This window comes from Aptenodytes patagonicus, chromosome 2 (genome assembly GCF_965638725.1).
Source record: "Aptenodytes patagonicus chromosome 2, bAptPat1.pri.cur, whole genome shotgun sequence".
Taxonomy (NCBI): Eukaryota; Metazoa; Chordata; class Aves; order Sphenisciformes; family Spheniscidae; genus Aptenodytes; species Aptenodytes patagonicus.
Genome location: NC_134950.1, coordinates 153,779,009 through 153,801,276, shown reverse-complemented (window position 1 = coordinate 153,801,276; position 22,268 = coordinate 153,779,009). Strand labels below are relative to the sequence as shown.

The following is a 22,268-nucleotide window of genomic DNA, read 5'->3' as shown; positions in this document are numbered from 1 at the left end:
GTTCCTCTCGTATGAAGAAAGGAACACCTCTCCTGTAAAGAAAGGCTGAGAGAGTTGGGGTTGTTTAGCCTGGAGAAGAGATGGCTCTGGGGAGACCTTATTGTAGTCTTTCAATATATAAAGGGGGCTCATGAGAAAGATGGAGAGAGACTTTTTACCAGGGCCTGTAGTGATAGGACAAGGGGTAATGGTTTTAAACTGAAAGAGGGTAGGTTTAGATTGGACATAAGGAAGTAATTCTTTACTATGAGTGTAGCAAGACACTGGAACAGGTTGCCCAGAGAAGTAGTGGGTGACGCATCCCTAGAAGTGTTCAAGATCAGGTTGGATGGGGCTTTGAGCAGCCTGATCTAATGAAAGATGTCCCTGTGCATGGCAGGGGGGGTAGAACTAGATGATCTTTAAAGGTCCCCTCCAACCCAAACCATTCTATGATTTTTCCCTAAAAGTCCTTAAAAGTTTCCCTCCACTTGGGAGAAAGGTGTAAAAAGATACCTAATTTTTTAATTAAATCAACTCTGTGGTTAGTAAACACTTCCAAAGGAAGAATAAGAGTTTCCCTAATAAAGAGCAACTATTTTACAGTTCACCTTCTTGCTGTTTCATTCCTCTTGGATATATATCCCAGTGATGTTAATGGTGAGTCTCTGGGAAGATGTTATTTGTGTATAATTTGGTGAGAAGATTTGGAAGTATCTCTTTTATATATAATTTGCTGAGAAGGTTTAACACTAGATTTATCTTACAGTATAGGATTATATAATATTAGCATGTCCTGTAGGAAAAGATGAATCTAAAATGCTGATTCTGGCTTGATCAAAGGCATTTGTAATCTCTTCTGTGTAATACAAAGTACTGTTCTCACCCTAGGCTAATCTAGAATGATTTGGTCTGAGCTGAAGAAACTAACTGAAGAGGGTCTGTGTTTGAAGCAGTAGATAGAACTGTCGTCTCTTAATGAATTTCAGGTATTTGTATAAAGTCACAGGTAATGACTGCATGCATGCAAATTGTATTCTGTGTTTGACTTCAATGCATAGGATTTGCTTTTAAGTTTGCAATAGAAAATGTTTTCTTAGAAGTATGAAAATGATTTATTATAGTCAGATTTGAAACTGAATACAATGCTCTGATTTTTCAATCATAATACATTTTAAAGTATGCTGGAATTTCCAGACTTGGATCACTACTACATAAGTATCATTAAATTTGTCTCTCTGTGGGCTCTGCTTTTGAAAGTGTGGGGTAGGTCTCATTGGAGTAAAGTAAAGGCAGGTGTTAGGATTAGGAAAATTTAAACATGGAGAGCAGATGAGGGACAAAAAATTAAAATAAGACAAAATACACTAAGTTTTGCTTTTTAAACTTTTTTACTATTCCTGTTTATTTGGGCTTTCATAAAAGATGGTTAATTAATAAAGAAAAACAGTTGTTTTACTGTATGCCTTGCAACTGATAAATTTTTAATATTTTTGCACACATAAGGAAAAATTTTTTTGAGAAGAAACCTTTGAAATTCACAACATCTAGAAGTCTTTCAAAAAGATGCCCATATTTATACACATTTGATAATATTCAAAAGAATAATACATTAAGAGTATAATAATGACAAAAATGGTGATAATCCTATGCTGCTTTACATGTACATTCATCATTTCAAAGTGCAAACATGCTATTTTCATCAAGACTTTAATACGGTTTAAAAAATGCAGTGTGCATTGAACATACAAATTTACCAAATAGAAATGTATATGTATTAACCTACCTATTTCCAGTTTAAAATATTGAAAAATGAAGGAAAAAAATATTGAAAGTAACAAGTCAAACAACTGACTGAAATTAATACAGCTAGTGCAATGGCAGAAGAACCTGGTGTGGGTTTTTCTGGGTTGATGCAGAAGAGTACATTCAGAGTCACCAGATGTTCTACCCTGTCTGCAATGACATATTCTGAGATACTACAAAGGGTCCAGGTATCTTAAAAGTTACACAGTTCCTGAGTGAGAAGACTCCTATAGCCAGCTCCCATTTTCTTCACTTTCAACCGCAGCATTTTTTTCCTCAACTATTCCATTTTCATTGCTTGTTTCTTCTAAAAGTACTACTAAACTTGACAGGGTTGTGTGAGGGTCAAGCAGTTTCAGAAGAGGTATGTCCACCTTTCTCTCTTGAAAGACACGGTTCTGAATTGTCAAAGCTAACATAGAGTCTACACCCAATGATGAAAGTGGTGTATTCATGGTTAGTTCATCTGGGCTCAATATGGTGAGGTCACTCACCAGTGAAGTGATATACTCTTCAGGTTTGATTAAGGCAGTATCCTGGGCTTGTATTTGAGTTTCCTCAGAGGTTTCAAGCTTGTTCCTTAATTCTTCTAACATAAGTGATCTGAAGCGACTTTTCAGCGACATAATCCGAGAAAAAACATGATTAAATAAAATTTGAAAATTTAATTTGGCAACAGCTTGCTGCGGGTTATTCATAAGTAAGCTCTTCCTGAGATAGTCATGAATTTCATGCACTTGCAGAATGTCTATGCCCTTGGATCCCAGAATGTTCTGAATATGGTTTTGATTGAACAGTATGCCAAGGTTCAAAGCACCCCAGTTCATGGATTGGCCTGAAAGCCCACAGTTCCTCCTGTAGAGGCAGAAGACATCCAAGAAAGAGTTTGCAGCTGCATAGTTTGCTTGGGTGGAATTTCCCAGAAAGGAAGCAACAGAGGAGTAGCACACAAAGTAGTCAAGCTCCTGGCCTCTGGTAGCCCAATGAAGGTTTAGGGTCCCTGCTACTTTTGGGCTCAGCACTTTCTGAAAGTCAGCCAAGTTCAGAACTTCAAGACGGCCATCGTGTAAAACAACAGCACTTTGAAATACACCTTTGATTGGACTCCCTGCAAAGATTTTCGCAATGGACTGGAAAGCTTTCTCAACATCACTGGTCGAAGTAACATCACACTGCACGAACTCTACTGTGCTCCCTTCATACTGCTGCTGCAAAGCCTTCAGCTCTTCTTGCTTCTCATTGCTTGGAAATTTCCTGGAGAATATTGCAATACACCCTCCTCCATTCTTGGCTATGAATTTCACTGTTTCAAAGCCAAGTCCAGTGAGCCCCCCGACTACTATGTAAACAGCATTCTGCTTAAACAACTTCTTCTGGGATTCATACAATGGTATATCTGAAAGCATGGTGATGTCCTTCTGCCTTCTCAGTACAGCAAGTGGGACAGATTTGCAGGTGAAATAGGACATCACAGAGTTTATTCTTTCAAAGTTCTCAGTCTGCTGAAAAACAGAACCTGATAGACATCTGAACCGTTTCATATCCATGGAATTGATCCATGCATGCACAGCCTTTTGCAATTTCTTTAGAGGTGCTTTCTGGAAAATGCTGGTAAGCGTAAGAATATGAAAGCTGATGTTTTCATGATCGATTCCACGGACATTCTGGATACATTCAGACTGTTGATTGCCACACACTATCACCACATCTTTAAGAAAGTACATGTGGTCCAGATCCTCCTGAGACAGCCTGTTTACTGGAGGAAGAATAACTAGGGCATTGCATAAGTTTATATACTGGAACTTATCAGGAGTGGGCATTGCAAGTACTGTTCTCCAACCCATCTCTTCTGCTGCCGCAGAAAGAACATGGCACAAAACTGATGATGGCTCTGTAGAAATAATACCCAATGTTCTGCCATGTTTCCCCTTGGGTAACCTCTGATTGAAGATTTCCCATGCAATGATAAAGTATGACACACAAGGGACATTCTGAAAGCATGGGAATTTCTTTACATTGAAACAAACTGTTCCTGGAATCTGAATGCTGGATGACGCAGCAGCTGGATAACATGAAACCACGTGATCTCCCACTTTAACTTTCTTCACATCAATGCCTGTTGCTCTTACTGTGCCACTGAAATCCAGAGCTAAAAGTCTGTGTTTGTCTACTGCTTGTGAATTCCAATACAGTGTATTACCAAAGTTATGACTAGAAACACTAATGGGAAAATAATCTTCTGAGTGGAGACATATTTTATCCACTTGAATGTCAACGCTTTGTTTGTCAAGCTGAGTAGCAGTGCTGGTGGATAATTCAGCAGACAAGTCTTTTGCTGTGTACGGATCAGAAGTGTACAAAGTGAATGTTTCTGACTTCTGGAGAGATCTTACAGGTTGGCTGTAATCTGCATCTACAAAAGGTGTGCGTCTGATTTCAGCCATATAAGTTCGCCCTTGGCTGATGCAAATTTCTGGATAGTCCACACCTTTGTATTTGCCAAGAACATCTGCTAGCACTGAGATGTCCAGGGAACTGGAAGAGCTGAGGTCAATAATCTGAAATGTGATTTCTGGAACTTCAACAAGACAAGTTCTGGTCATGCCATACAATGCAAACCCACAGTTAACGTGGTCTACGTTTCTTTCTGTTGTTCTGTAGGTGATAACTCTGACTGAACAGCGAGACATTTTCTCTCTTAATGCCACAATAACTTGGCGATAGGCTTCACAACACTTTGCCAATTGGTCTACCACTTTGCTTGGGAAATCTTCATTTAACTTTTGAATTCCCCACAGGAACAGAATTTCATCATAATGTTCAACCTCTGCTCTCATTTTGTTCTGTGTGTGGCCTTCCAAGGGGGCTTCCCAGTCTTCATACATAACATATCTCGAATCAGGATGCAAATATTTTTTGAGCTGCTCAGCTATCCCAAATTTGTCAGCAAACACTAGGACTCTGGGCATAGCCCCCAGATGTCCAATCGTCTGTGAAGGAGAAACTTCTTTCCACTTATTTTCAAACATGAACTCATTGTCTCTGGAAGATGCTTGCTTCATGAAATTGATGGCAACGCGCTTGAGTTCAGCCAAAACGGAGCCATGTTTGTCCATAAAGCACCCACAGACCTCTAGGCAGTTCCCAATGGGTTTGCTTGTTCTCATATATATCATCATTTCTTCCTCCAGCGGTCGGAGCACCACCAGGCTACCTATCCCTGAAGGAAAGCCTGCTCTGGACTGGAACGTCCTTGAGGTCATGACAGCGGTCATCTGCAGAAAACAGTCGAGCAGCACTGGATGGATACAGTAGTTGTACATCTCTCTGACAGTCTCCTTGTTCACCTTTATGCTTGTTATAGCTTCCTTTAGTTCCTGGCAATAATGCACATCAGTGAGCTGCCTGAATATGGAGCCGTACTGAAAGCCAATCTGAGACAGTGCTTCATAAACCCCCTCTCTGCTAACCACTGACCTGCATCTTTGATAGATGTCTTGGAAGGAGATGGTGCTCTCTTCCACCACAGCTTCAGTCCCCTTTTTAACTTGGCCTGTAGCATAAACTGCGTGGGAGGAAGAGAGTATCTCAAAGGCTGTCACTGCTTTTTGTGGGCTTAGTTTGATACTCAAGACTTGGGAACTCTGTGTGAGAACACACGGTGCAGAAAAACTGATACTCATCTGGCAAGCACTCAGAGGCACTTTAGGTCTTGAGCTGCTCATCACAGAGGCCAGACCAAGCTCCGCATAAAAAGCGCCAGGGACTAAAGCCACACCATTGTTCTTGTGTTCATATAAGTACGATGTCGTGTCCTGAGACAGCAGGCAGCTAAATTCCATGTTGTCACTGTTTATGCCATAAATCAAAGGATGACTGGAGCTGATGACTCTTTGGTTTGCTTGTTGATGGATATCCAGACAGGCCATGAGTTTTTTGCGATCAAATTGGTACCGCGGAATGGCCACTGGAACACTTTGATACCCATTATAAAAGTGCTGCCAGTTGGGATTATATCCCAGTTCAAACAGATTTCCTACCAGGGTAAAGAGTGTCTGATACTCTGCATCAGTTTGCAAAGAAGAGAACACCTTTGTGCCTTTTCCTAGAGTTTCCTTTATGTTTCGCTGCAATGTTCGGTGAGGACTTATTTCCACAAACACCACATTTTCCCTGTCTCTAGCTGCAGTTTTGATGGCTTGAGTGAAAGCAACAGGCTCACGAGCATGCCGGGCCCAGAATTTGCCCTGAGCAAAGTCCTTTTCAGAAGCAGCCACCCCAGTTAGTGTTGAAATCACTTCAATTTCCCCCTTCTGTTTTTCTAAAGGCTGTATGTTCTCTTCCAACTCCCCAAGTATCATATCCATGCTGGGGCTGTGGTACGCAGCTGGGACATTTAAAACATGAAGAAAGATATTTCTCTGGCTGAAAGCTTGAGCTAAATCTCTCTGGACAGCATCCACAGAGTCTGAATTCCCAGACAAGGTGCAGGAAACTGGGCTGTTGAAAGCTGCAATGCACACCTTTCCCGAGTAGTGATGCAGATGTTCAGCAATCTCTTGAACAGGGATGTTTCCAACCACCAACATTCTGCCGCTGGCAGTCTTTGCCTGCAGCCTGCTCCGGTGATAAATCACTTTGACTGCATCTGCCAGGGAAAGGTACCCAGCAAAATGCGCAGCAGCAACTTCCCCTATTGAGTGGCCAACAGCAGCGACTGGCTTAATGCCCCAGTATTTCAGAAGGGAAGCTAAGGCAACCTGCAGGGTAAAAAGCAAGGGCTGGGAAAGCTCTGGATTCAGCAAATCCTTTGGGCTATGACGTCTTGCTGGCAGGAGGCTGATGGGAGCGTGTTTCTGAAAAAGCACTTCTATTTCCTTACACTTCTCTCTGAACACTGGCTCTGAGCTCAGCAGTGTCTCACTGAACTCTTTCAGCGTTATGCCGTTGCCACAGAACACAAACACCAGCTGTGGTTCCACCTTTGACATGACAGGTTCAGTGCTCACTGCCGACATAAACTCTTGCTGCAAGTGTTGGAGAGAATTTGTGACAAATGCTTTTCGGTACCTGTAGTTGGCATGGCTTCTTCTGCAGGCAGATGTATAGGCCAGGCTTGGGAGAGTTACGGAGTTTCTTGTGCTCAGCTGCTCAGCTGTATCGGCCATTGTCATCTGAAGAGAATTCCTTGATGCTGCTGACAGCAGAACTAATTCAAGGGGCCTTTTAAAGGCAGGAAGAGGCTCTAGCTGCTTAACCTGCCTGACTACAATGTGAGCATTGGTTCCTCCAAATCCAAAACAGTTGATGCCAGCTACTCTTCCATACTCACTGGATTCTTCCCAGGGCTCTACAGCTGTGGGAATTGCAAGGTTTAATTTCTCTGTATCAATGCTGCTCATCTCCTTCGAGTAATGCAAGGATGGAACAATCTTTCCATGATGCATCATCAGAAGCACTTTGATTAACCCTGCTGCTCCAGCAGCTGATTCAGTGTGGCCAATATTTCCTTTCACTGAACCGATTTTCAGAATGGAAACTTGTGAAGACCTGTTTTTACAAATGACACCACCTAGGCTTTCAGCTTCAGTAGGATCTCCAGCGGCAGTTCCTGTACCATGTGCTTCAATGTACTGCAAAACTGAGGGATCAACACGTGTTTCATAAATGCTGCGCAGTAAATTCTCTTGCTCTGTTTGAGACGGTCTTGTGATTGGAGTTGTGGACCTACCGTTCTGACTTACTGCACTGATATTTATAACACCCCAGATTTTGCTGTAGTCTTCCTTTGCCTGTTTCATAAAAAGGTAAAATTATCTTTAATAATCTCATGCTTTCTCTGTATAAGGAAAAAAAACAAAACAACAAAACCGAGAACAAACAGAGCATAATACTAACTTTTAAACATGTGATCCCTTTCCCATGCTAGGGGAAGTGCATAAATGCTTGATAAATGCTTTCTTAATCTTAAGCTTGAATTGGAAAATCTTTTCTGGAAAAGTAATTATTAGAGCTGAAAATACAAAATTCAGGTAAGCAACCAGTCTTATTTTAGGCTGCTTCACAAGCAATCTTACCTTTTTCAGTGGTTTGAGGAAAACAACACCACAGCCTTCTCCCCTTCCATAGCCATCTGCCTTTTTGGAGAAGGGTTTGCTTATTCCCTCTGGAGAGATCATTTTTGCTTTACTGAGAGATACAAAGGTGCGGGGATCTATTATGCAGTTCACTCCACCACAGATTGCTGCCTCACAATCTCCTGGAGTAAAACAGAAACATACTCATGTTGAGGTGTCCAGGATGATAGACAGAAACAGTAGCAATCCTGATTTCTTTGTCCAGCATCTCTTCAGTCCCATTACCTGATTTAATTGCTTGCAAGGCATAGTGCAGAGCAAAAAGAAAAGATGAACATGCAGTGTCAATAGCCAGTGATGGTCCAGTCAGATTAAATGTGAATGAGACCCTGTTAGCAGCAATGCTCACTGCTGTTCCGGTACCATCATAATGATTTATTTCACTCACTGCTCTGCTTGTTATGATTTCATAGTCTCGATTCATAAGACCTGTAAAAATATCAAATACGTGTCACATTAACGCAAGCAAACAAAAGGGATGTACAGCTCTAAACCTGATAGTGTGTTTTGATTTTCTGTTTTAATAGTAAACTATATGGCAGCAGTGTTCCTATGGTGAAACTTTGCTTCAACACAAGTCAAAGGCAAAACTCCCAGCAATTTCCCCTGGACCCGACTTACACAAACATACCTAACACTTGAAATTTCTACCTGCACAGTAAATGACAGGCCTTTCCTGATGGCTTAGCTCATTGTATGATGCAGTTAAGCTCTGTGTAGCCTGCTTAGACTCCTGTATCTCAGTTTGAGAGTGGTTGTTTTGGTTTAGCTATGGGAATATATATTAAGAAGTTACAATGAGGATAGTTGGGACATAAATGTACAAGACATTAGCTTCAGTTCCTCAGATGTACCAAGTTAAAGGTCACAGCATAAACTGCATCCAATGCTTTTTATTTATCTTTGGTTTGCTCACTGTTATCCAGTAAGACAGAAATAGAAAAGAAGAACACGGCCTGTGAGAGCTGTGTCCTCTTTCTGAGAACACATATGCTTGAAATACAGTGGATCCTCAAGTCCACGGGCATGTGTGGAAAATGCAGGACATCTATTCAGAGAGCAATGAATAGTTTCCTCTGTGAAAGAAGAGCATGTTTCAGACTAAAAGTTAATCTAAAGAGTTTGCCCCTATAGTTACATCAGCTTAACTACCCCAGAAAACTCCTCTTAAAAGAGACACAGATTACACCAGCAAAAACGTGCTGTTATTCTAGCTCCTTGACAAAATAAGCAGTTGGACAAGTGCACCTTGGTAGCACACTAATATCTACATGAGGATTTCTGCTGGTTTAAAAGGATCTTAACCTGCACAAAACCTTAACCAATGTTATACTGGAAAACAGTATACTGGAAAAAAGTGTAGGCCTGGCTCGACAGTATCATTCCTGTGAAGGGTTCGGTTGGAGAGGCAGTTTAACTGTTTCCTGCTTCAACTGCAGTGCCTGAAGACACTAAGAGGAGCACCTAAAATAGATACGTGAATTATATAATGAACTAGAGTAGCCTATTAATCCTTAGCAAAAATCACCAGTAGTATCATAGCACAGTAGCCTTAAGTTCTCCAGTGCTAGATACGTATGTAAAGTTTATGAAGGAGTGTTCCAATCTTTGTGAGGTTCAAACAGACATATTTCACGATGAAATTTTCATCTTACCAATAAAAACGCCTGTTTTTGTGCCACTGACAGCTTCTACAGGGACTCCTGCATCCTCCAGGGCTTTGTAGGTGCATTCTACCAGTAACTTCTGTTGCGGATCCATGCGTTCAGCTTCCAGATCATTAATCCCGAACAGGTGGTTGTCAAATGAATTAAATCTAAAATACACAGACCAGAAAATGGTACAATATATATACAATATGCATTTACTTCTAGACTCAAAGTACACACTTTTTGCAATTTCATGAAAAGCAAAGCAGTAAGTGGTCACAGTTCCCATTATGAAATTCAGAAGAAAATGTTTATAGGCCAAGGATGTTTTATGTCCCACCACAAAATATGTATTTTTATCAATAATTCTGCATTTCAGGCTATCTAGCAAAACCAGACTTCCTTACTTTGTCTCTAAATTGTCACACCTGCACGTGAATTAGAGCTACTTGTCACCACAAGCACAGGATTAGGTCCTGAGGTCCAGCAAAGCTGGCTAACCTTCAGGCTGAAACTGGAGGAGACTTACCAGGCAGTTCTTACAGCTCAGAGTCCATACTCTGCCACCTTCCTCCACAGTCCATAGTACTATAGACAGTATGTATTATTTGGCAGGCTGGAGCCCACCTCAGATCCAGTATATGCATAATGCATGTGTACTTCTGTATACCCAAAATGCAGACACCCCCGTCACATGACAGGTGACATCTCAACACATGGTGGGTATGTACATACATGTTCGATTATGTAATGAAAGGTCATATGTGTTCCCAGCCATGTACGTGTGTGCTTAACACAGCCTGCAACTACATTTGCTCATCAATGTCACACACCAGGAATTCCTGCACTTTGACAACTGCATGTTCATCATGTGAGATAAAAGAAAGCCAGTTCCTAGGTCCCATTTATAAGCTCTCCCTGTGCCTTGCACCCTCTGAAAGGCTGCACACATTAGTCTAAGTACAAAAAAATTGGTGGCACAGCATAGCAACAGACTCACTCATTGAGAAGAGCAGCTCGTGTTGTACATATTTTTCCTGGCTTATCATCTGGATCATACCACTCTTTGGCATTAAATCTCTCAGGGGGGATTTCTGCTGTGCAGTTTTTGCCTTCCTCCAGGACTTTCCAGAAATTGTCAATTCCATCACCTGTTGTACAAAGGTTTTAAAGTAGGTTAAATTATGTGCTCCCCCTCCCCATGCAGACTCAGAAATGCACACTCAGTTGCAAGGAACTCCCACGAATAAATCTAGGTTGCTCAAGTAGAATCACCAGAGAAAGAAATGATCATTCTTTGGTGAGAGGAAAATGGAAAGGCATGACTGATCCCTTCACTGCTTGCCTAAAAGCGAAGGAACCCCACAAAATCCTTAACCTTCTGCCGTCCCCATTTCCCTACCATGTCACTGCATCTACTATATACATGCATAATGTCCTTAATGACCACACGGGTATGATGAGGTCTTTCTGTATCTGTACAGCACCACTCCTCAGGCAGCTCCGCTGGCAGCAAAAGGCCATCTCTGGACAGTAGCTCTTTGAAGACAGACTGAGCTTACAAATACCAGGAAAATGCCAGAGGCATTATCCTTTGTCCCTAACACTAGAAGGGCATCTAAATCAAACATAAAAGTATGTGTATATTCAACGCCCAACACCTCACTACTGGATTGTGAGGGACCCTGTCCTTACTGGTTGAGATCCAGAGCTCCAGCTCCAGGCATTGAGGGTATGTCTAGGCCCTCCTCTTAGCCCTGAAACCAAATAACATGGCATCCACACAGTGGCCCACGTTTCTCCTCCTCTCAGCTTCCACTTCCCCCAACATACATAGTGGCCGCACCCACACTCACCCTGGAAACAGTCCCTTGCAGGTGCTAACCTGTGGCATGCCCAAGCTGATCTGCAGAGCTCTAATTGACGTGGGCCAGCACGGGGCTGGGGACTGGGCTAGCAGTCAGTAACAGTGATCGCAAGACAGCATTCCCACCTAAGCCCTCCCATGGTTAGTCCATCATCACAGACACAGCCTCAGACACTAGCCAGACAGGGGGTAGTTTAACAGCTCCCATCACTCAACGGTTCTTTTGAGGCAAGTTCAGAAACGCAGTTCTGAGCATGCACAGTGCAGGATCAGGACACGTGTTCACTTACTGCATGGTGAGGTAATTAAGAACAACATTTCTGAAGAGAGTCCCTTTACTGGCATGTCTGGACCAAGAAATGTCTTGCACTAAATTAGTATTTAATGCTTGGGCAGGAGACTGCTGCTACGTATTTACTAGCACTTTACTAGATTCAGAACCATTCATGTTTGCTCACAGTTAGCTATGGGCCACATAGTTATCGCTGTACCAGATATACCTGTTGAATTCTGGACAATGTAAAGCCAGGAACTGAAATGTGGTGAGGGCAAGAAAGAAAACAAGGAAAGGGAGAGACTAGCGTGGTCACCTTTAGGGCTGAACGCTGACTTGTAAGGACAGAACTGTATTTCACTCCCTGGATTATTATACTGTAATAAAGCAGGAATCTTTCTTTTAGTAGGACTCAACCTATTTATATTACAGGCAGAGCTGGTGATATCGACAGGCCCTCGATCTGTCCTGTCCCTATGGATGCATAGTCCTGCAACAATGCACAAGCATCCAGCCAGTGCACATGCATTAAGCTCAAATCATCCCAGACCCATCCAGTTCATTTGTATGACTTTCATGTGTGCAGCTCAATGCCCTGCCCACAGCCAGTACTGAAGGCTTGTCTGTCAGCAGACAAATTTGAACCAATTAGTTTCCACCACAGCATGCCCTTTTAAAAAGATCCTACAAGTAGCAAAGCAACAAATTCTACAGAAGTAAGGGAGGAACATGTTGTTTTCCTCCATTTCAACATTAATAAATGACAGTGCTTTTCAGTGTTCACTCAGCAGCCTGCTTTGCTTTTACCCAAAACTTACCTCCGGGAAAGTTGCATCCTATTCCCACAATAGCAATTTCATCTGCAGTCTCGATCTCCATCTCCTGGGCTGCACAATACAGGTATAAGTGTCAGCCAGCTCAAACAATTACGCATTTATCATTAAATAAGTATTAGGTTAAAAGGTGACCTTCCCACAAACGCACATACTTGTTCAAAGCTTGATTAATCTTGAATGATCTGTTACTGCTTGTGATGAGAAATGACGCTCCCCACAGGTGATCAAAGCTGTGCGGTGTTTTTCTTGTTGTCTCTACTTTTAGGGGGAAATCCCTGACTAATTGCACAGACTCCCTCATTCACAGACACTTCCTTTTTACTCTTTAACCTCTGCTACTGCCACCAGCTGATCTGCTCTTGAGCCTCTCCCTAGCTCAGTCCTGCTTGACTTCTTGCGTACAGAAGTGAATTGTGCATCGACCAAGGCACACTTTCAGCTCTATCATCTCTATCTTATTCATAAAGCAGATCTCCCAAACAGACTCTGCAAATTACCAGTTAAAATCAGACCACCTAAACAGGCAACAGACGATCAAGTAGCTGAAGGAATAAAAGGTGCATCTCCCACACCCTGGAAAAGTGCCTGGAAAGAAAAACCTTATTCAGAGCTCTGCTTTGCTGGATCCCAAAGCTGCCTAGCTTTTGTCTAAATCAGCTTCCTCTGTAGTCAGAGGTTAACCCCCATAGACCACGCTCAAAGCCACCAACAGCTACAAGATCTCTGTCTTCCTGACAATGCGCAGTCTCCAGGTAGCCCCACTACAGCCATATGAATAACTGGCCTTTCAGCTCATTTGCAGCTTCACAGGGAAAGGTTTTTGTTGTGAAGCAACTCAAAATAAAACATGAATTTTTTTCAACAAATTAGATGGCAAAGAAAAAAATTGTTTGGGATGAAATTAAATACCTCAGTATAGAATTTAAAGCTGATTTTTTTCCTTAATTCTGGGAAGGGAACTTGTGAGATAAAAATCAGTTCAATTCAATTAATTAGAACTCACTAGGATGCCCATCTCGGAACCCTTCAGCCCTCCTGGACTTGCTTCAACCCACAAAGAGGAGAAGATTCATGTTGAAAGGGATTTTTGGGGATTCTTGGCAGTGGTGATAGATTCTCATCTCAGTGATACCACAGTAGGTCCCAAAGAGCCCTTGTCAGTTATTGACTGACGGCAGTGAAGCAGAGATGAGGTTGTTTTACAGCCCCACACATCATTCATAGTTACCATTTCTTGGAGGTTTGCTTTGAAACAGGAAATTAAAAACAACTGCTCAGATTCACACTTTGAAAAGTTTACTTCTCAGTTCCATTAACTAAGACAGAGAAAGTTAAAAGGCCACCTAGCAAAAATAAGGAGACCAGAATCTGGCTTTCTAGGAGTAAATTCTATTTTACCAATAATACAAATTCTAAAATGCTACAAAAATTGTTTTCTTTTAGTTCTTTCAAAATTGTCTATGATTTCTATGGTTTTTCTATTTCATATTTTAATTTTGTTGCTAACCTAAAGCTGCAAAGCCCAACATAGATACTTTTATCACAAAGGTACTTTTAAGCATTGTTCCTAAGTTAGCACTTAAATAGCATATAATGGAAAAATAAAGACCTTCCAATTTTAACATAACATATGTCTTTGACATCTACAGAGTTATCCAGTGAGCTATGTAACTCTTACCTTATATCATCCCAGTAGGGTGTACTAATAGGCTGAGTCTGTGGAAGTTGTTTATATAGGATTCTGTGAGGTTTCTTGTTCAAATATGCATGCTAAAATGTGGTGAAAATGTTAACGCCTTTCAAGGGAAAAAAAGGCAAATGAGTCATGTGATTAGTCAGTTGCCCCGACTAAAGTTCAAAATTACTTCCCTGAAGTAGTAAATTCTTGATGAAATCAGGTTTTACACCAGGGCAAGAGTAAAATCTCTGTCTTATCTAACTTATTACAGTTAGCAAAACAATAAATGGGAGATATCTTGCCATGAAATAGCCCATAAATCTATTGTAGCTATACTAGATTTCAGTAGCTACACCAGGATTTAAGTGCATGTTAGGCACTTAAAATACAGCTTGATTAAAAAAAAAATAAAAACTTGCTTACCCAGCAGTCGTCTAGTCCAGAGGTGAACTGACAAGATGCCTCTATCTTCAGCACAAAAGATCCCTGAACTCCTGTTGTTGCCATCCTGTTCACGTGCAAAGTGCTGCAGGCTGAAAGAGCGAGCAACACATTCTAGACAAGCCTATGAGATTCTAGGCAGACGCACTATGCACTGTGTCCTCCTATGAATTCAATCTGATGAGCAGGCCCTGAGCACACCTATCTTAACCAACACAAGTGGGCCATTTCAAAACACAGCACTGATGACATTCATTTAGCTTTGTTCTGGTTGATACTGGAGATGGTGACACCCGTTTTTGGCCATTAGCCAGAGCTAATAAATTGTTCACCATAATGAGGTTCCAAGTCATCTGTCCTACAATGCTCCTCTAGGCACCAGGGAATCACTAGGGACGTTTGGACCTTCTACCCTGAACTATTTTGATATTTGAGTCAGTAACTGTTTCAGATAAAACCCTTAGTCTTGATTGGGAACCAGAATCAATCATTTCCACCTTCCAAATGAACACCCTAGCCTCTGGGCTGCAGAGCCAAGCTCCTTTGTGCTTGCCCTCTTAACATCCTCTTCATTCTCCTCATGCAGCCACTCAGCTAAAGGGACTCATACCCACCCCTACCCTTCCTGGATAGGGGCTGTAACCAATAAGATGCTATTGAAGAAGTTGGCACCTCTTCACCTTGTTGCTGTTCACTTCTTTTTAACTCCATGTACACAGAAATACCCATCTGCAGCCTGCAAAACATGAGATGATCAGTGCCACCCAGAGTTGTCATTTCCTCTTGTTTACTGGTAGGTAGGACTTCTTCCCCCTCCTTAATCTCTGCATTTGTTGTTGTTCAGCCTTCTGAGGCTCCTGTCTCCTCATCCCACTGGGGGACAATAGCCACCTATCTTTACCTTCTGGATTCACTGCTAACGGCTGTAAACCTATCAGCTACGTGAGTGTCTACCACCCAAGTCTTAAAGTGGACCTACCCACCAAATGACAGTTTATCCCTCTTTCTGGCTATAGTCTCCTTATAAAACCACAGTTCTCTTCAGCAAGCAAGGTCAAAATGACACAAGTCCCAAAGGTTTTGATTTACCCTTCCTTTCTCCCAGTAGAATCAGTGGGGGTCTACCAACAGAATTCAGACAGTGCTGGGAATATCTGGAAATTTCTACAGTGCTGGAAGAAAAACAAACAAACAAGCAAACAAACAAAAACATTAGAAAAGGAGGGCTGCAATATATCATGGTTCTAGAAAAGCGAATTATCCCCTTACTGACTCCACACCAGCCTAAGACGACTGATGGTGCCTCTGAGTCACCTGTTTCTTCCTGCAGGGCCTCCCTGGCCCAAAGTACAAGGCATGGTTATGTTTTTCTGCCCCATGCACAGAGAAGCTGTATGCAAATGGATAGAGGATGCTGATCAGATACAGCTAGGGAGCAATTCCTCCAAAAATTCCCAGTTCACCCAGGATAAAACCCAAAAGAGAAGTACCCATCTCCCTCGCTGAATTTTTTTAGAAAAGGCTAGTAGTAGTAACTTCTGATTTCTTCAGAAATGGTATAGACACCATTCATCCTACCCTGTGGAGAGCAACAGGTTCCTGACCTTTCAAATTCCCTTCTGATGCTATGACAATGTGACAGACGTCTCTGTACCTCACAGAAGAAACTCAACACTTTTCAGAAGTGAACCACAATGAAGAAAAATCTCTGTGCTAGATTTCCAGAGTGGGCAGCAGCGCAGAAGTGGCCCAGCTCTGCCCCTCATAATCTGAAATTGCGGAGATCAATTCTTGCTGCCATGGCAAAGCTAGACAGTAATTTTTCTTTATAACTGGGTAAATGTGGCAGTCTGTGGTGGATTGACCTCAGCCATCAGCTGAGACCCCACCCAGTCACTTGCTCACTCTCCACCCAGTGGGATGGGGGAGAGAATCAGAAAAAGCAAGTTAAAGACAGTTTAATAAGTGAAGAAAAAGGAAAGAAAAAAAACAAGTGATGCAAAGGCAATCACTCGCTACCTCCCACCAGCAGATTGATGCCCAGCCAGTCCCCGAGCAACTGCTACTTTGGAGAAACTCCCCCCAGTTTTACTTCTGAGTGTGGTATGAAATATGTCTTTGGTCAATTCAGGTCAGCTGTCCCAGCTGTGTCCCCTCCCAGCCTCTTGCCCACCCCCAGACCACTGTGAGTGGTAGAGTGAGAAACAGAAAGACTTGATTCTGTGCAAGCACTGCTCAGCAATAACCAGCCCCTGTGGGTCACAAATCTAAAACGCAGCACCACACGGTCTGCTGTGAAGAAAATTAACTCCATCCCAACCAGACCCAGGACACAACCACATACATGTACAATGCACCAGCACAGCACAGGAGTCTGCCACAGAGCATAAGGACTTTTGGATGGAAGAAAGATGGGTAAGCGAAAGGCTGCATGCAGCCTTTAGATACATAGTAAAGAGGAAGATCTAGGTGCCTCCCTGTTTGTACGTGTAGCTTGGCAGTCACCCTGAAGTGGGTGGTCAAGGGATCTCAGGCAAAAGATGCAGCAGCTCTGCAAGTTCAACTTTTGGCGTTGTTTGTAAACATGAATCCTCTTACGGCTCAGACCTCAGCTGATACCAATGTTTTTCTATATAGTATACTACATAAAAGAAAAGAGCCTATGGCTTCCCACAGTGTCAAAAATTCACTGGCAATTTTCTCTCCCAGTCTGTGGTGGGGCTTTTTCTGGGCCAAGGCATGTTATGGATGTGGCAGAGGCTGGACTGAGGCCAAGGACTCTCTCTGCTGCATTCATAAAACACAAAGAAATTACATCATGCTGCCCTGAAGACCTGGGTCTGCCCTATGTAAAAAAGTTTCTCTTTGAAGGTAAAATAAAGTTACACCGTACTTTGGTTTAAGAATTCTATGGGGCATACCCTTCCAAAACATTCATAATGTTCAGTGTTGATACAGATACTTTTAAAGTGCAAAATGTCATAAACTTACAATAGCCCATGACCATAATTACAGACTTTATACCAAAGTCACATAAAATAAAAGAGCTTCCCAAAAAGATAGTTGATTATTTTTCCCGTATTACACTGACATATTGAGCAAAGTTAAACAATTTATGATTTTTTCTGAAAGCTGTAGGAAAGGTTCAAAATGTCAAGTGAAATGACATTTCTTTACACCTTGTGTCGTAGGAAATTAACCTAGAAGGAATCATAATCTAATCTGTCACCTGCATATTTTCCTGCATGACCTAAAAACACACCAATAAAAAACCAAGGAGAATCAAAAACGCCCCTTTGAACCTTCAAAATCACAGAGAAGATCCCATTCAGAGACAGATATCATGATATTGCTCCAAATGAAAGCATAAAGATGACGCATACTTGACCCAATATCCCCCTACGGAAGGACTACCTTGCTGATCCCTCAGCAGGGCACTCGCCACCAGGGTTATGTTATCTTGTGTATCTTGCGTGACAAGAACTCTCCGAGAAGGGCAATCATGAAGCTGAGAAAGGAAGACAGGTAATTACAGATGTTCAAGGAGGCTTTGGGAGAGGAACAATAATGTACTGCTGTGCCAAAACGACACACTCCTTTGGTCTGCCTGCCTGCTGAGGTTCTGTTCCACATCAATATACAGTCCTCCCCAATAAGGAAGAATGGATTGGTTTGTTGGGTTTTTGTTTATTGATTTTTTTTAACTCAGCCAATTCAAAATAATGCATGAGACCTCAAATGGATTTGAAATAGAATCAGAGAATCATAGAATAGTTTGGGTTGGAAGGACCTTTAAAGATCATCTAGTCCAACCGCCCTGCAATAAGCAGGGACATCTTCAACTAGATCAGGTTGCTCAGAGCCCCGTCCAGCCTGACCTTGAATGTTTCCAAGGGTGGGGCATCTACCACCTCTCTGGGAAACCTGTGGCAGTGTTTCACCACCCTCATCATAAAAAATTTCTTCCTAATATCTAGTCTGAATCTGCCCTCTTTTAGTTTAAAACCATTACGCCTTGTCCTATTGGAACAGGCCCTATTAAAAAGTCTGCCCCCATCTTTCTTATAAGCCCCCTTTAAGTACTGAAAGGCCGCAATAAGGTCTCCCTGGAACCTTCTCTTTTCCAGACTGAACAACCCCAACTCTCTCAGCCTTTCCTCACAGGAGACATGTTCCATGCCTCTGATCATTTTCGTGGCCCTTCTCTGGACCCGCTCCAACAGGTCCGTGTCTTTCTTATGCTGAGGGCTCCAGAGCTGGATGCAGTACTCCAGGTGGGGTCTCCCCAGAGCAGAGGGGCAGAATCACCTCCCTCCACCTGCTGGCCACGCTTCTTTTCATGCAGCCCAGGGTACGATTGGCCTTCTGGGCTGCGAGCGCACATTGCTGCCTCATGTCCAGCTTTCCATCCACCAGTACCCCCAAGTCCTTCTCGGCAGGGCTGCTCTCAATCCCTTCATCCCCCAGCCTGGATTGATACGGGGGGTTGCCCCGACCCAGGTGCAGGACCCTGCACTTGGCCTTGTTGAACCTTATGAGGTTCACACAGGCCCACTTCTCGAGCTTGTCCGGGTCCCTCTGGATGGCATCCCATCCCTCAGGCGTGTCAACTGCAGCACTCAGCTTGGTGTCATCTGCAAACTTGCTGAGGGTGCACTCGATCCCACTACATCATTGATGAAGATATTAAACAGTACCGGTCCCAATACGGACCCCTGCGGGACACCACTTGTCACCAGTCTCCATCTGGACATTGAGCCATTGACCACTACCCTCTGGATGAGACCATCTAACCAATTCCTCACCCTTTACCGGACAGTCCACCCATCAAATCCATACCTCTCCAGTTTAGAGAAGGATGTTGTGAGGGACTGTGTCAAAGGCCTTACAGAGGTCCAGATAGACGACATCTGTAGCCCTTCCCGTGTCCACTGATGTAGTCACTCCATCTTAGAAGGCCACCAGGTTGGTCAGGCAGGACTTGCCGTTGGTGAAGCCATGCTGGCTGTCTCAAATCACCTCCCTGTCCTCCATGGGCCTTAGCATAGCTTCCAGGAGGATCTGTTCCATGATCTTGCTAGGCACAGAGGTGAGACTGACTGGCCTGTAGTTCCCCGGGTCTTCCTTTTTTCCCTTTTTAAAAATGGGAACATCACAAAAATTGGTACGTCACAAACACTGCTAATACTTTTCCAGAGGCAAGAGTTTCTTCTTTCTCTCAGGAGGGGCAAACCAAAGTGACATGGCCAACTCCAGAAGACTTCAGTATGAGAACTGGAATAAATGCTTAGGAATTGAGTTGATTGGAAAGAGAATTTCTGTTGCATAGAAAATGTTTTTTGATAGTTTTCATCTGGCCATCTGTTGTGGTTTAACCTCAGTCGGCAACTGAGTACCACACAGCCGCTTACTCATGCCTCCCCCCCCTCCCCAGTTGGGATGGGGGAGAGAATTGGAAGAGTAGAAGGGAGAAAAACTTGTGGGTTGAGATAAAACCAGATTAATAATTGAAATAAAATAATAATAGCAATAATAATTAATAATAATAATAATACACAAAGCAAGTGATGCACAGTGCAATTGCTCACCACCCGCTGACCGATGCCCAGCCAGTCCCCCAGCAGCGGCCCCCCGGCCAGCTTTCCCCAGTTTATGTACTGAGCATGACTTCACATGGTATGGAATGTCCCTTTGGCCAGTTTGGGTCAGCTGTCCTGGCTGTGCCCCCTCCCAGCTTCTCGTGCACCTCCAGCCTTCTCAGTTGGTAGAGCATGGGAAGCTGAAAAGTCCTTGACTAGTGTAAGCATTACCTAGCAACAACTAAAACATGGGTGTGTTATCAACATTGTTCTCATCCTAAATCCAAAACACAGCACTGTACCAGCTACTAGGAAGGAAATTAACTCTATCCCTGCTGAAACCAGGACACCATCAGAGGAGAATTAAAGGCCTTTGTCAAGTCTGCTTTCTCTACCAAAGTGACATGGCAATAGCCTTCCCTGCAGGCAGCTGGTGCCTGTCTCACTGCCCCAGCCAGGGAGCAGGGCAGCCCAGGGGGCAGTGGGTTTGAAATCCAGTACTGCCCAGGGATCTCCCTTAACCTATGTTTGAAAATAAACACTCCAGAGGATAAGTTCAAACAGGCGTTCAACTCAGGAGGACTTTCAAGTGCTCTCCAAGTTACAGGAATTCAAGAAGCTGAAATTCTCTACAAGTTTCCGGTATATTGTATGTAAAGCAGGTTACCCGGGTACTGACATTTCTGCAAACATTTTGGCTCCCCAAAGAAGTTTAAATCCACATGTCAATAAAAATATATAGACATAGGCACAGATAGAGCCACGCAAGCAGACTTCCATGTGTGCATCAGCAACAGAAGAAGATACTACTCTGATACGCACACCCATAATACGGCAGGGGAGCCTGATTGACCTGAGAAGGAGGTAACTTCTCTAACATCCTGTTGGCACAGAAACACTGGAGCAGAAGGTCAATAATTACATTGGTTGTGTGGTTGGCAGAAACTTCCTATCTTCCAGGGGAGTATAAAATTACCATCCCATAAATGAAATGGGGAGAGGTATGAAAGGTCATCCCTTACGTGGATAACAGAATAAATGCTTATGTTAGCCCCTTCCATACCTTTGTTGTGTATCTGAGCTCTGCTGAATCAAAGTTTTGTTTGTGCTAGGATAAGTATTCTCTGATACATAAATATTCAAAATAATAAGTTAGTGTTTCAAAAAACTAAAAAAAATACAAACAAAGCCCAAATGGACATTGGCTGATCAAAGCAAGAGTAAGAGAGAAGCACTGTAGTTTCACTCTGCATTTTTTCTCCATACATAACGTGCACTTACACTTCCTGAAGGTCTTCAAGACCTGACTGACCATTTTACGAGGAAGCTTATAAACATGTATGTCATAAAAAAGCAGCCTACAAAGATAACATACTCATTAATAAGACACTGATTAAAGAGGCAAACTTTTTACAGTTCTCATAAAAGTAAGCTGTGAATTTATATGCATTAAGGAAAGTGAAATTTTATGGACCTTTTATAAGGCACTACAAGTACAAAAGTCGATTAAGTTCTTCAGTAGCCTCACGTTACATCATACTCATAGCACTCCAGGGTTTTAAAAGTATAATTTAGAGCGGTTGTCATGGAAAACCTCATGATTCTGAAATCACAGTGGAGATAGGAATTTTTCTTTACGTCAGCTTGGAAAGAAATATTCCTGGAGCTGAAGTAATAAAATCTGGCAGCTCACCTTGCCTTTCTGGTATCCTATACTGATAAGCTGAAATTCTGTCCATCACTATAATGTAAAATAGAAACAGCATATCACCCAGACAGTTAAAATACTTATGCAACTTCATTCTTCCTAAAAATAAAAAAGAAAACTCAAATGAACGTAGAAATTCCTGAAGAGCCTCACACCAAGATGGCCTTAGAACATGCCTAACACATATTGACAGCTCAGAGACATCATGTAAGGCAGCGAAAACTTTTTGCACAACATGGCTGCCTCTGTGTTGATGTTGCCCCCTCCTACATAATGCCTAGGGATACCATATTCACAGCAAATACCAGCTTCAT

The 22,268-nt window shown here is 42.6% G+C and overlaps 1 pseudogene; it reads right to left on the bottom strand.

Moving 5' to 3' along the window:
• Positions 1-2,012: 2,012 nt before the first annotated feature.
• Positions 2,013-12,646, bottom strand: LOC143157527 (uncharacterized; annotated as a pseudogene).
• Between the last annotated feature and the right edge of the window lie 9,622 nt (positions 12,647-22,268).